This window comes from Anas acuta, chromosome 17, assembly GCF_963932015.1.
Source record: "Anas acuta chromosome 17, bAnaAcu1.1, whole genome shotgun sequence".
Classification (NCBI taxonomy): Eukaryota; Metazoa; Chordata; class Aves; order Anseriformes; family Anatidae; genus Anas; species Anas acuta.
The window spans coordinates 4,896,488-4,910,944 of NC_088995.1; the positions used below are offsets into that span (position 1 = coordinate 4,896,488).

The 14,457-nt window shown below is 46.3% G+C and overlaps 1 long non-coding RNA gene across 1 annotated transcript; it reads left to right on the plus strand.

Annotated features, from left to right (window-relative positions):
- LOC137841361 (uncharacterized) lies at positions 1–8,118 on the plus strand. The gene is made up of 3 exons (XR_011088589.1): positions 1–207; positions 327–431; positions 6,131–8,118. It is a non-coding gene; the product is annotated as an uncharacterized lncRNA (long non-coding RNA).
- The last annotated feature ends 6,339 nt before the right edge of the window (positions 8,119–14,457 follow it).

Below are 14,457 nucleotides of genomic sequence, written 5' to 3' on the forward strand. Positions count from 1 at the left end.
CATCGATATTTAACCAGGATGAAAAGAGATTTTCCCCACCCAGACCCCCCCCTAGGCTGGGCTGGGTGCTGCTACAAGGTCTGCAAATGAAGCTGGAGGCCAGGACACGAAATGCCTCACCCAGAGCAGCAGAGAAAGACAAAGAAACCTGAGCAATGAGGGAGTAATGAGTGCCAGCCATTAGGAAAGAGCATTGTTCCACATCAGGTGGGTCAGGTTTAAAATAACTGGTTTCCCCATGTGTTTCCTGAGATGGAGAAGGCATGCTTAGTCTTTGTTGCCGTCTGCTGGATCTTCCAGTAGCACTCACGGTTTCTTCTGTCCAGGTCCTGGAGAGAAGACATTTTCCCAAGTTACTATGGAGATGGCTGCGATGCAGGCAGCAAGCACAAGGGAAGGAACAGTATTTGGAGCAGATGGATGCATACGAGGTAAGATCCTGCTTGCTCTCTCTAGCTGGGAGAACAAAGGAAAGTATAAAGATAGACAAGATTGGAACAGAACAAGAGAAATTATTTGTACAAACACTGTTGTCATAGGTGTGAGTGTGATGGTGTCAGTGAGGCTAAGGTGCAAAGAGAGGTGGTGGCTTCCAACAGACTGAGAGTGCAGATAGCAAAAAAAAAAAATGAGCCATTTGGGTCCCACAATGAACAAAGGGTTTTGTGCTTGAAAACATCTCTGGGATTTTTTCCAGGTATATTGGATGGTCTAATTAAAGTGATTGATTCACTCCAGAAATATGTCATAATTTCTCTGGCCTTTCTTTGGTAAAATTCTTCCTGAGGTAAGAACAAATGTCACTCATCTCCCAGCTGAGGCTAATGAATGTGACGAGTAAGTGACCTGTGTGCCTGATGGGGTCTTGTTGCACGGAGAAATTTTACCCCAGTTCTGTAACATTTGGTCTCCTCCATTACAGCTGCTGAAGCCCTTTTGCCTAGAAGCAGGTGCTTGGAATAAGGGTATACACATGGCCAGCTGGCAGCAATGTAGCAGGATGCATCCTTGGCCAGTTTTGATTTACCTAACATGTAAAACACTGTAGGAACATGGGTATTTGCCCCCAAAACAATCTACAATAGTCTGTCCATTTCACTGCCCTGGGTGTTTTTGTAGTTAATGCCAGGGTGACAGAGCAGTGCTGCTGTTCCTGCTGCCCAGAAGAGAAACACCCCAATGGTGGGGAGATGCAGAGCTCCATGTGGCTGTGCCTGGGAGTGGGGACCAGGACCAGGAGTGATGTCTCATTGCTTGTGAGGACTGTGTGTTTCACAACGGGACCCAAAGCACCCGTGCAGCAATCAGAGGCATCCAAATGAGCCATGGGGAGCACAGCACACCTGAGAGTGCCTTAGTACGGTACCCCAGGGTTATCACCAGGGGACAACCATCCTTTGGGAATTGCCCAACTGAACCTTCTCTTTGCAGAACAGTGTGAACTTTTCCCTTTTCCTTGAAGGATCTTTTTACTTTTCCTACATGAGGCAGGTGTGCATGAGAAGGAAATGCAGGTTTTTTTCTTTGTTTTGTTGGCGTGTGTGTGTGTGCATGAAAACAGTCTGAAAAGCTGCCCTTCAAAAAGTCACAGAGGCTCTCTAGAAATGCTGACTGTGATAGGATAGGTGGGCATCGCTAGCAGGGACGGGGTGAAATGTCCATGTTAAAAGACAAGTAAGCTATAAGTACCTGTCCAGGGAGCTGTGCAATGCTATTGCCCCTCATGTTCTGTCACCACATGCCCCTCTCTTATTTCAACCTGCACAAACAGTCACTGTGGAGCTGGGACTATGTCTGACAATGGATTTATGCAATGGCCAGTGCAATGAGACCATGACCATGTTAACCCTGCCAAAGAGAGACCAATTAATGTGACAGCTGACCCTGAAATTTGGGTTTTTGCTCCACATTATGCAGCTGCTCTGAAGCATCATCACAAGCCTGTCATTATTCTATGCCTTGGTTTTCTGTAAAATTGAGTGTTTTACCCTCTTTTGAGTGAATATTTTAAGACCTAATGATGCACCGTGCTGCTTATTATTATCACCAGTGTAACACATTAAACCAGTGTCATAATCTGGTGTGCTTAACAATGAGAAAATCGCTAGAGTTGTTAGAAGGCAGGAAAGTTGGAAATTACTTGTTCCTGAAAAGGTAACGTGTGAAGTACTGATGCTGCCTTCTCATCTGTATTCATCACAGCAAGTAGTAACTGCTAAGGCCTTCCCAGTACAGAAGAGCAAAGCCCCAAAGGTTTGGGGACTCCATCCCTAAATGCCATACAAAGTCAGGAATCAACAAGACCATTATGTTTAATACCAAATATTTAATAACGAACGTTGCAGTGAGATTGTGTTTCATTCCAATATGTATAATCAGTTTTACCTGAAACAGCAAGTCACCAGCCTGGTGCCAAACCCCTGTGAAAAGGAACTCAAGAAACAAATGTCTTTGGGTACCTTCAGGATATATATAGAAAACTATTTTTTTGAAAGGTGTGAGTCAGACTGAGTTTGCAAGACGTAAATCATGTCAGACAAATATTAATTTCTATAAATAAAATTAAATAATTGTCTATTAATAAATTTAAATAAATTTATATTAATTTCTATATGATTAATCAAATAACTATCAGTCTCTGTAGAGGAAGACCAATAAATTCCATAAATCTGGTGTTTTTTTTGTTTGTTTGTTTTTAAAAAGGTTTACCTTGAAGTGGTATCACATGATGAATTTTTGTAAAGCCTTTTAATCCTGGTTTGTAATTGAGGTTTGTAATGCTGTGTCGCTGCCTCACAGAGCCTGGGCAAAGGTTAGGGGCCAGGTACCCCAAGAGATGCCAGCCCTACATCAAGTTTTCTACATCCTATGCTGGGTTTCTCCATCCCCTGAGATCCTGCTCCCCACCGGCATCACAAGCACCCCAGGACAGTCCCTTCATACACACCACAGGCACCGGGATGGCTTTCATTTCCAGTGGGAGGCAGCTGGAGGAATTTGTTCAGAAAGGTCCAGTGTTTCCAGAGTTAAACTGGTGATTTGCCACCTCGTGGCTCTCCTTATGATGGAGCTGCCACTCACAGCCTTCGGAGGACATGGTAAATAAACAGCAAATCACGATGCCAGCCATCGGGACTTTATGCAGGACCAGTGTTTATGTGTGGTGGGCTGTTATGCTCAAAGCAAAGGCCAGGGTGAAATAATGTAAATCCTAAAAGTAGTGTAAATCCTACAAGGGTCTGCCCTTAACTGTAGACCTGGAAATAGCCTGCTGAATGCTTTGGCACAAACTCATAAATGAAGGGCAGAGAGATGTTGATGTTGTTTCAAGCCAAGTGTTGATCACATTGAGTGATATTGCTTTCCTGGGGCACAGAGCATCATTTGGAATCAGTCCTCATCAGGGGCTTTGGACCAAGCTCTCATGAACCTAATGATGTACACAGGTTTATCTACCAGTATAAAGAAAGATCTCATTAAAATGAGAATGGGACAGCCCAAAGCTGCTAAGTTAATGAGCAAAATGAAAGGGCTTGTAGGGAAGGATGAAAGAGATGTTATTAGATGCTGGAGGGAGAGGAGCTGAGCCTGAATGATGACACCAAAGACTACTTCGTGCCTTTCAGCCTGACTCGTCCCAGTGACCAGGAGACACCTTCCTCTGGGGAAAAGCAGAGGGTTCTCAATGGCTTTAAAAATAAAAACAGATAAAATCACATAGAACTTAACAGATTTTACTCAGTTATTCTGTATGACATTGACAGCCATACACGTTCTGCCACTCTATCACTGCTCTATAAAATAATAATATTAAAATGAAGACCCTATAAAGTGAGATAAAAGTGAGACACAAATCACATTGTGAAATGTGGAATTTTGAGACAATTTTAGACTTCTGAAACTCAGGCGTGTTCCCAAAAAATATTTTATTTGGGTAAGGAAGGAGGAGAGAAACGAAAATTGTTACTTGACTGCCACCCACAGAAAGCTAGCAGATTTTTTTAGTGAAGAGCATTGACAAGCTGATCACAGGGTCACTGCTAGATGGAAGAAATCACAAATAACATCCTCTGCTGTGATCTGTGCTCATTCTCTGCTTTGTATGTCCCTTGTGCTGCTCACACAGCTTCAACTCTCTGCACAGTTTAGTCAGTGGAAACACACATTCAAAAATAGTATCAAGAAAATTGAGACACCACATCTCTGTTTATCTGAACTTTCTCATTTTCAGAACAAATCATAATAGCAACAGCTATTAACAATAGCAATTATTAATTACCATCTGCAAAGTGTGAGACAGAAAAAGCAGATTCTCTGCCCAAACAGCGGTGCATCCTGAGTCGCAGTGCATCGGGAATCTGGACCCAAAGCAGAAGGCAGGATGCTGCTGCAGAAGCAGGCAGCCTGCCTGCAGAAATGTGTCCCTGGGCTTGCAATGCCACTTTCAGCCATGGAGTGGGGCACAGCTTTGGACAAGCAGCATCTCCCCATGGTTCTTCCCATCTTTGTGAACTGGTATTCCAGTGGGACTGATGTTGACAAACAGAGATGTTCTGAAACTAGCCCAATTGGCACGTGAGAGCTGTGCATATACCTTGTAAATATGGGACATAAAATGCAGGCAGGTGGGAGAAGGCCAGAGAATCTCTGCCAGCTTTGGTAATCTGTGTGGGCCCTGGCCCAAAAATGTCACTTTGAACAACACTTTCCCAGGGACTGTACTGGGCTGAAAGTCAAATGCCGAAAGAAACCCCTAAGAATTGATCTTTACACATTCAACAGTCAGGGTACCTTGGGTTCTTTTAGTTAAGGCAGCCCTGCAAGGCAGTAACATGTTAGTAACATGAGGCCTGGGTGGCCAAAAAGCACCAGCTGATGGGAAGCCAGTGCTGCTGACAAAGCAGTACCTGGATGGCATCTTGGTTGCTGCCATTTGGGTCAATGAAAATGGGCATTTTGGCAATAAAAGTTCAATTATGACAATCTCAATTTGCACTTTTTACTGGAAAAATGTCCATTCCAGTGCACCAATCCTCAGCCTCATGAGGTCTTGCCTGATCAGCCTTGTGCTTTCCCACTGATGCTCTTGATAATCTCATCCCTCTGTCTCCTGCTTTTCATGGTTTGGCATTATGGACTGGGAGTTTCTTCCTTGGGGAGTCAAGCAAAGAAGAACAAAGACTGGCAATGGCTTTCCAGGAGAGGAGGGGAGGGATGTAACTGGTGAGAAGACAGGAGTGCCAGGTATAAAGCTACATGTAGGGCAGGGCTGTCTGCATGTTTTCAGGCCATGTTTGCAAACCCCTCTGGCTCAGCCTCTGATGTGCTATTTGCAAATATTTATGTCAACCGGTTTTGTTTGCTGAGGTATTTCGGGAGTGGCTGTTTGCTTTTATTCATTCATGAATTGTGGTGAGTGTGTGTGCGCGTGTGCATGCGTGCGTGCCTCACCAAATATTTGCTTTTCATTATTCATTATTTGCAGTTCATATGTTGCTGTTGGTAATTTGCTGTCCTCTGTTCTCATTTAAAAGCTCCACTCTCTGTCCTCAGGAATTGAAGACAATTCTGGGTGCCAGGTGTTGCACTCTATATCAAGCAGCTGCAAACAAGGGAATTTATTAAAGAGGGCTCAGAAATGGCCATGAAATGATAAACACTGTGAAGAAAAGAGGGAGGAGGGAACATAACATAAGACAGTGGCCTTAAAGTATGCCTGATAAGTTTTCATGAAACAAAAATAATAACCTTAGGGGAAAAGCACTTAAAGAGGCTTGGTAATACCACAAGTGAATTGTATTAGGTGTTTTGGAGCAGACCTTCCCAATGCAGATAAGTTGCTCAGAGAAATTGGAAACTGGGTCAGCTTGAGGAGAAAAAAATAATAAATAAATAAATAAATAAAAGTGAAACAATAACAGGAAGATTTGCAGGTGTGAAAAGAAAGGGCAGGGCAGGAAAGAAGAAACAATCAGCTGGGGACATCAAGAGCAGGAGCTGCTGCTCTGTACGCACGTAAACTGTGAGAGGCAGTTCAGGGAAAAACCGGGCCTGGTGCTCAGCAGGCAGGAAGAGCTCCCAGGAGAGGACACAAAGGAAAGCTCTTAATGCCTTTCCTCTGTCTTTGCAGAAAGCCAGACTGCTCCAGCAGCTAACAAGAGTGGCAAAGCCGTGGGAATGGGGCTGAAATGGAGAAAGAAGCAAGCACTGAAGAGTTATGAAAGTTTTCCTACTCTTAGATTGTCTGAACTCAACAAAATTCAGCCCAGAGTGTTTCAGGCTGATGTGAGCAGTCTGATGCAGACCTGATGATCCCCATCTCCAAGAGCACGCAGAGAAGGAATGGATTCTGGAGGCCTGGAAAAGACCAAATCCATGGCCTTCCGTGGGGCTCTCTTCCTTGGGAAAGAGTTTCTAACAAGCAGGGCAGCCTGAATATCTTTAAATGGGCAGTAATCAGTAGTGAACATATAGATTTGTTTGTTATTAAAACCTAAAACCAAAATGGATTAAATTGCAGAAAGAAAAAATGCAGCCCTTTTTCCATCCAAAACAGCAGTCCAGGTGTTTTTTGTTTTGTTTTGTCTTCTAATTTATTTAGCAAACTTTGTAAACAGATACAAGGTCCTTCTCAACTGCAGCATGCTGTGCAGGAGGCAGACCTGCAGACAGCATGAGAAAGCCTTTCAGAGGTGATAATTTACTGCAGGAATCACTGCTCACGTCTCAGGCATTTTGTTTTCCTAAGCATCAGAAGTCGCCCGCCTTGCTTCCCTTTTAGCGACAGTTTGTTTCACAACAGTGATAAGAAAACAGGGAAGGTCCTCCGTCTGCGTCCTGCTGGGACTGCCTCCAGATGCTCCCTTCAGTAGCAGGAGCTGGCCACCGTCCAGCCTGCGAGGATTTCTTCTGAAGTGAATGAGCTTGTAAAAATACAAGCAGCTGGTGCAGATTATCCAATTTCCATCCCCCTTTCATTTAGCAGCCAGGATCTCTGTCGGCTGGGCCTCCTGCCTGATCAGTTGTAGGAGCTTTGAACCCCTTTAATGACCATTTGGGTTGCAATCTGTACTCTCCCTTCTACTCATCTTCTGCCCAGCTTGGTCCACTTCATGATTTAGGCAAATGCCCCCTCCCACCCCAATACAATTGTCATGATTGTCTAACCTTGCTTGCTGCCAGAGCAGGGGTCCCCGGGTGAAATTACTCCTTTTACCAGTAGGAAGCAGTCAGCTTGTGAGTACCCTGCAAACCCCTTCCTGGTTCTCCATCCTGGCCTGACATCAACCCACTGGCCTGAGTGGGGTCTCGTTCTCTCATGCCTGGGCTATCCTATAACAGAAGAATTAACCCACACTATCGCAGCAGGGTGCAATCAGAGCTCTGGGACACTGCGGCCATTCCTCCTGGCCCCAAGCTGGGCTTCATCATCCCACACTGGCCTACACAGATCAAACATCCCCACTCTCCTCAACACCAGTGACCCAGGAACCTGCTCGTGTATGTTTATGGATGCTGCAGGCCTGCTGCTGGCCTGCAGCTTGAGCACAGCTGATGGGATTTATCATCCTGCCCGCTTCCACCTGCCAGTACTGCCTGTGCTTCAGCACCTTGTCTACATGCGGTATTGCCTTCACAGGCTCCATCAACTTTTTTTGATCTCTCTCTCCTCTCTTTCAAGGCACAGAGCCACACACACAGCTTTTTGAAGTTCATTTTCACTCCTTACCTATTTAAGGAACATCTCTGCAGAAGAGAGAAATACAAGAGCTCCCGAACACGGGAGCAGTTAAGCTTCCATCCACTGTGTTTTATAGCTTGATGCTGGCATGGGCCCATTCAAATATATTTTGACATACAACATGTTATTCTTTCCAAGGCAGTTGGTCTCTTTATTTATTTAGTTAGAGTGAAGGATTCATTCCCCTGCTGACTAACAGGAGACCAAGGATTCCCACATGCAGCTGAGCCCCTGCACTTCATTCTCTGCTGGTGAAATTGTTTTCATCCATTCTGGAGCTATTACACTTCATTCCTCACCAATATATTTTTATTTGTATATAAAATAAAAATGTGACAGCACATGGAAAGTTAAGAAGTGGATAAATTCATAAATTACTTTTATACTGCAAAGCTGATATGGCTGTATTCCTCTGGACTTAACTGGTGCACAACCAAATAGATGCTAAAGATTAGTTTCAGGGATACACTACACCCTTCCAGAAAGGCTGCACCAAGCATGTTGAGCTTTCTCTTTTCTAAAAATTGTTTCCTGCCTACAGGAGACCACACACTGATTATTCCTGAGACTGACAGTTTTGCCCTTGGAGGCCTGCCAGGTTTGGGGAACACATTGAGGGGAGCCCAGCTCCTGGCATGGAGAGAGCCATCAACCATCCCATGCCTCCACGTCTTGCAGGCAGAAGTGGAAGTCACTTAGAAGTGTTTCTGCAAGGTAGGACAAGTATTCTTCTTTAGAACTGGAGCCTTGGCAAGGTGTGATGGGGGTGGTGGGACTGGAGACCCTTCCTGTGCTGGTGCTCAAACTCTGAGCCCAGGTGCTGGAAGGGGTAGGGGGGAGTGAGCTGAAGGCCAGGAGAAACCCTCCCTGCAAGCAGAGCTGGGCCGCCTTCTCCTCATGGGTGAAACAAGGGCAGCCCTGTCCTGGGGGCTTCTGGCTGCTCCTTGCCAATGCCTGTCCCTGGCAGGGACCGGCCCCTGAGTCCAAAGACAGAGTTACGATGCAAGGCTCAGAGCTGCCCCAACAAGATTCACTCATCTCCCAGGTTTCCTAGGGACCTCTTTTCATAAGATTCATAGTATTTGCAAGGTGGTAAAATCAGAGTTTAATAACTCTAAATCAAGGGCTAAATCAAGTCCTGGCCCATCTGGCTTCACTCACTCCATCCTTGAGGAGCCCCGTTTAACAAGCATGAGTGTCTGCAAAGATGCTGTGGGTCTTGTGGTCCCTTGTGGATTCACCTTGTAAGGTCCAGGGAAGTTAACAAGCCAAACAGGTCAGAAGCTAATTCAGCACTGGATCAGTGGGAAGTCTCCAACCTGCTCTCCTTTTCCTCTCTTCTGGGAAAGAGCTGCAGAGTTGCACACTGAAAGCATTTGGGTCCAGCTGGAGCCCCAAACTCTGCTTTGCCATTTTCTGGTCCATATTAGCTCTGTGCACAGCCGTGGTACAGGTTCTTTGGGGAAGGCACAGGCACTGCATCCTGAGCTGCTCCGCAGCTGTGCACAGCCTGAGCAGTCCGACAGCAGTGCTGGAGAACTGCCTTTATTTAACAACTGTCACCGCACAGGTCACTGGGAGCATCCATTGAGGAATTGTGCTGTTTTCATACTGCTGTGTTTTTGCCAAGCACTTTTTTCCAGGGTTCATACAGTACATTATAGTGTCGAGTGCTGAACAAAAGGCATTGTGGATCATTGCTGTTTTATTTTGCAGAAGCACTAAACCTGCACTCACACGGTAGCTCTTGCTCCCTGGGCATGTTGCCGCAGTGCCAGCTTGGAGCAAAGGTGCTCCGTGTGCTCGGTTATGGATCTGGCAACCACAGGAGAAGAGTGGGGATGAGAAAAAAAGGGGAAAAACTACCCTCTGTACAGTACTGAGCAGGGAGGGGAATGGGGTAGCAGACAAATGGGGTGTGCCTGATTTAAATCCCAGCAAAGATACCAGGAATCCATCCCAGCAAAGTAGAAGACTGTCAGCAAGACAAGTTCATAACCCTGGAGCAGAAGAAAGAGCCCATTAGTTCTCTCTGAAACTGATGAGGCCATAGCTAACCCAAGGGGATCCTTGAGAAATCAATAGTACTTTGGTAGACTTCTCTGCAGCGCTGTACACCCCTCCGGCCCAGAAGGGCTCCAGAATCTTTCATCAGTTTTTCCTCCACAGCTCGTGCACACATGTCTGAGTGGCAAAGGTCAGACGTAAATATTACAGATGAGGAAACAAAAGGATCTATAACCGAGATGAAGAGGCAGGATCCTTGAGGGACACAGAGTTTGTGAGCGGGTTCTGCAACACGCCTGCAGCACAGCATCCTCTCGGCTCCCGTGCTGCATGGAGGTGTGTGATGCAGCACGGGCTCAGGGAAAACCCAGGGAATGCCCCATGCAGGGGGCTGCAGCCAGCCCCACCGGGGTCATTGTGCCTTTCAGCCCCATGGGAGCAGAGAACTGATGGTCTTCCACAATGTATTCATGTCAACATCCCTCTGCAGCCCCTGCAAAGGGGAACACGGGGCATGAAGGGATCAGGCACCTGTGTCCTGCTCCACATGATAAAATTCAGCTGTATCCTGACGACCAGCAAGGCCCTCCACAGTTTGGACACTCATTGTAATGCCAGAAAAATGACTTATTATGGATGTAAAAAGATTCGTCCAGAGCTAAGCCTTCTCACAGCAGCCACAACCCTTGGTGAGACACCTTAGGGATGAAGCTCAGGAACCAAGCCCAGCAGCTCTTGCTGCAAACTACTCAGCATAGCTTGAAGACCACGTGAGTTAATGCCCAAGGACCACAAAACAGGTGGGACTTGCCCAGAGCATGATCTGCTCCTAGTCTGGTGATGCACTAACTCTACCCACGGCTGGGCTCCCAGTACAGCTCTGAAAGGAGCAGACACAAGTGTCACTGCCTGTAGTTAATCACACCCTGGATTAATTAGCAGTCATGAAGAGCTGACGGCTCTGCAAGAGCTCTGAACCTCTCCATTTAATGTTTTACTCTCGTAATTCATGTGCAGGAGCCCTGAGCGAGTAACCAACTTTAATGACCATATCATCATCATGAAGTCGTTAAGAGGGGATGGGACGCGAGGGGATCTCAGCTATGAATAACAAAGGACTGTACAATATGTGTTCCTTCATTACCATGATTAGCCTGTGCCAAGGCCTATCTGCCCACCACCCCTGAGTGCCTCCAGGCGCTCAGCCTGCAAAGCACTGAAGGGTCTGTCCGCATGCTGACACCTCCCGTCACAGCCAGGCTGCTGACATCCTTCGGGGCATGTTTGTCTCATAGGGTGATGGATGAGATAGCAGAAACACAGGCTCAAACAGCAGCTCAACACATGGTCCTAAAACTGAATGATCATTTTAGAATTAATTGATGTAATGGTCCTATCAAAGTGCCATTATTTAACAGTCTGGGATTGATTGCTCCTGGTTCCTATTATTCCATTTCCTACCCTGCTGGGAACAGAAGGAGTCGATGACTTTTAAAGCCATAACAAGTGCCACTTTTTGTCCTCTTTCCTGGGAGTGCTGCAGAGACAGCAAGTGTGGCTCTGGACAGCAGTGGCACTGGTGTGACAAGTACCCCTCATCTCCTCCATCAGGAGCAGCAATACATCCCTGGCGGGCCCATAAGGGGCTGGGTGCCCTCATCTGCCCCCCACCCGCACCTGGAAGGGTTGCATTAGCTGCATCGTGCTTTTAGGTTCGAGCCAAGCCTTGAGGATCCTTTTTGGTTTAAGAGTAAAAATAACTCGTGTGTGTTTAGCCTGGGCCTGTTACTGTTTCTTGTTATTAAAATAAGTGCATCCATCTTGGCTTGGCATCATTTTAGTTGTGCCCATTTAAATTGCAGTTCATAGCAGCACACCCTTCAGGTGCAGATAAGGCTTTATATAGACCAAGGTCCTGGCCCCTGTTGATGTGTATTTGCTGGATGGGCACAAAACCAGACCTAAATGTGATTTGGATGACCTGTGGCCAAAGTGGTACTGAGGAAACCTGCTGTCTCTGCAGCAGGGAGCTCAGGACCAGGGGACAAAGGGTTTTTGCTCAGGGTGCATTCTGCAGGAGACAGAAAGACGATGGCCTGGGTACTGTCAAATTCCCAGCTTGGAGGTGTGAGGCAGACAGAGTAACGATAAAGGTGACCTCAGGCAGATTATTAAGGGCAGATACAAAGGGGGAGAACAGGTAAGGGGAGGAATCAAAGCACCATCAACACAACAGGACATACAACTAGTGAGGGAAGTAAAGACTAACAAGGAAACTTCCTATAATGAAATAAGTACTGGGATGAAGACAAAGAGACTTCTCCCTGGCCCACTGCTACTCCAAGGGGCTGAGAAAGGCTTGAGTGATGATGCCCCAGACAAAAGACATCCATCTGCTGTTGTTTCAGCCCTCACTAAAAGAGTTGGTGACAATGATATGGTTAACGCAAACAGCTCTAGTGACAAAGGGTCAAGAATTTACTCCGCAACAGAGAAAGAATGGGTGAGAGAGCACTTAGGTACATTAGAGGGTTTCAAATTGCCTGGGCCTGCCAGCATTTGCTATATGGTGCTCAAAGGAGGCTGAATCAATCTCAGAGCAGTTGGCTTTTATCTTTGAGAGTGTGTGGAGAATGGATAAAGTTTTGGAGGTCTGGAAAAATAAACGCAAAGCCCATCTTTAAAAAAAAGGAATGATGAAATGGGGATCTATCGACCAGCCAGCTGCCTGAAATACCTGGAAAAGAAGGAGAAGATATTAACAGACAAACCACTTGTGAGCACCTGGGAGATAACGAGCCAGGGAATTACAGCCAGGTTTGATTTGTCAAGAACAAGTCACATAAAATCAATTTAATATCCTCCTATGGTAGCAAAACAGGCCTTACCCTCAGATGAGCAGTGATGGATGTCATGTGTCGTGATTTCAAGGAAGAGGAAAAATCGACGGCCCAGAGACAGGGTGGGGAGTGCCCAGCACTGCAGGAAACCATCCTAGGGAGCCCAGCAAAGAGGAGCCCACGGCATCACGGTGTGGTGGGAAGAGAGGGGCATCCATCTGCAGTGTGACACGAGTGTGCTTGCCTGCACAAGTGACTGCTCTGCTCAGCACCTGTTAGGCTTTGCCAGAAACCTGGGTCTTGACGTGTCTGTTTTGTTCGAGAAGAAGATGGATGAGATTAGAGGGCAGAAACAAGGCAGTCATCAGTCTAGAAGAACATTTGGCAGAACTGTCATCGCTGGAAGAGGTGACTGAGGGGAGACATGATGCCAGCTGTAGTTGTACAAACAGTAGCTGCAGAGATGAAAAAATATGTTGTCATTTATGTTTAGGAAAAGAAAGAAAAGGGTGGAATTGCAGCAGTGGATATATTTAGGGTAAATATTAGGGAAAACTTCCCATAATGAAAGAGGGTGAGGGATTTTGCTTTGGGAAGTGATGAGATCTCTTTCACTGTAAGTTTCAATGCAAAGGTTAGGGCTGATGAGGGTGGAATTATCTCAGCTGGTGATGAGCTGAATGCCACCAGGCAGTTCCTTCCAGCCCTGTTCCCTGTTGTGTTGTGACTCCCTTTGCACCACGGGAGGACCTGCCTTTTACACAGGTTGCATTTGAACACAGTAAAATGCAGTGGGCTCATATTTCTAGGAGGCTGCAGACCACTCCCAAAGGTCTGGGAACCATTCAGAAGTCTGCAAATGGTATTTTTTTCCTGCACCACCCTTCCGGGTGTTTCACTTCGGATATTTTTCCTCTTCTACTTTTTGCTCAGAAGTGTTCCTTTTTGGCATCTAACATGCTGGCAGGTCAGGGGCTCTAACACCATCTTTGCAATCTGCCCCAGGTCTCTGCCCAGACACCAGCATTTTAGCTCACATGTTCTTGATTTTTAGTAAATCATTCTATTGTTTCTAACTGAAAACCCCAATGCTTGCATATCTGTGTAAAGAAATTATTCAGCTTTTTTAAAAAAAAAAATATATATATATATATATATATATATGTATGGTTTTCTGGCTTCAATGTAAGTTCATTGTGGATAAAGATGAACTCTTGGTCTGTAAGAACAGCTCTGTACCTGGGAATCATAGTGCTGGGCATAGCCACAAATGAGTATGTGAGCACTGCAGGTGTGCACTGCTCCCACTGCTCCTGTCTCACACGTCTGGTAACTCCTGGGCATCTTCTCTCCTACTGCTCATCCTTGCTTGTGCATGCTCGCTGTTACTTGGCTCATGGGCCAGAGTCCATGGAACAGTCAAACTGCTTCGAGTTAATGGAGTGGCTTTTGCAGCATGGCTGGGAAAGCAGGAATTTTCTCTCAAATCGCCAAAACAGAAAGCAAGAAATAACAGAGAAATAGTGGTATATGGGTGTGAGATGAATGCATGAAAATGGATGAGTCACTAGGTCTGACTTGCTGCTGTGCTACACCGCTCATTTCAACTCCAAAGCTGTCAGCACCATGAAGTCAGAATGAGGCAGTGCCAGACTCAGATGTGCTTAACCACGGGTGAAGGAGGAGGGAAGAAGTGGGACGAGTCCACAACGAACACAGCGCTGCTGCAGTGCCGTGAAGTGGAAGAGGAGGATGATTCCTCTGCTCACGAGCGAGAGGGGAAGGCAGTGGCATGCCCAGGCAGTCCCAGCCCTCCTCCCTCACTGATGCCCTGCACACTGTGCTGCACTGCTCTGCCTTCTGTCCCTG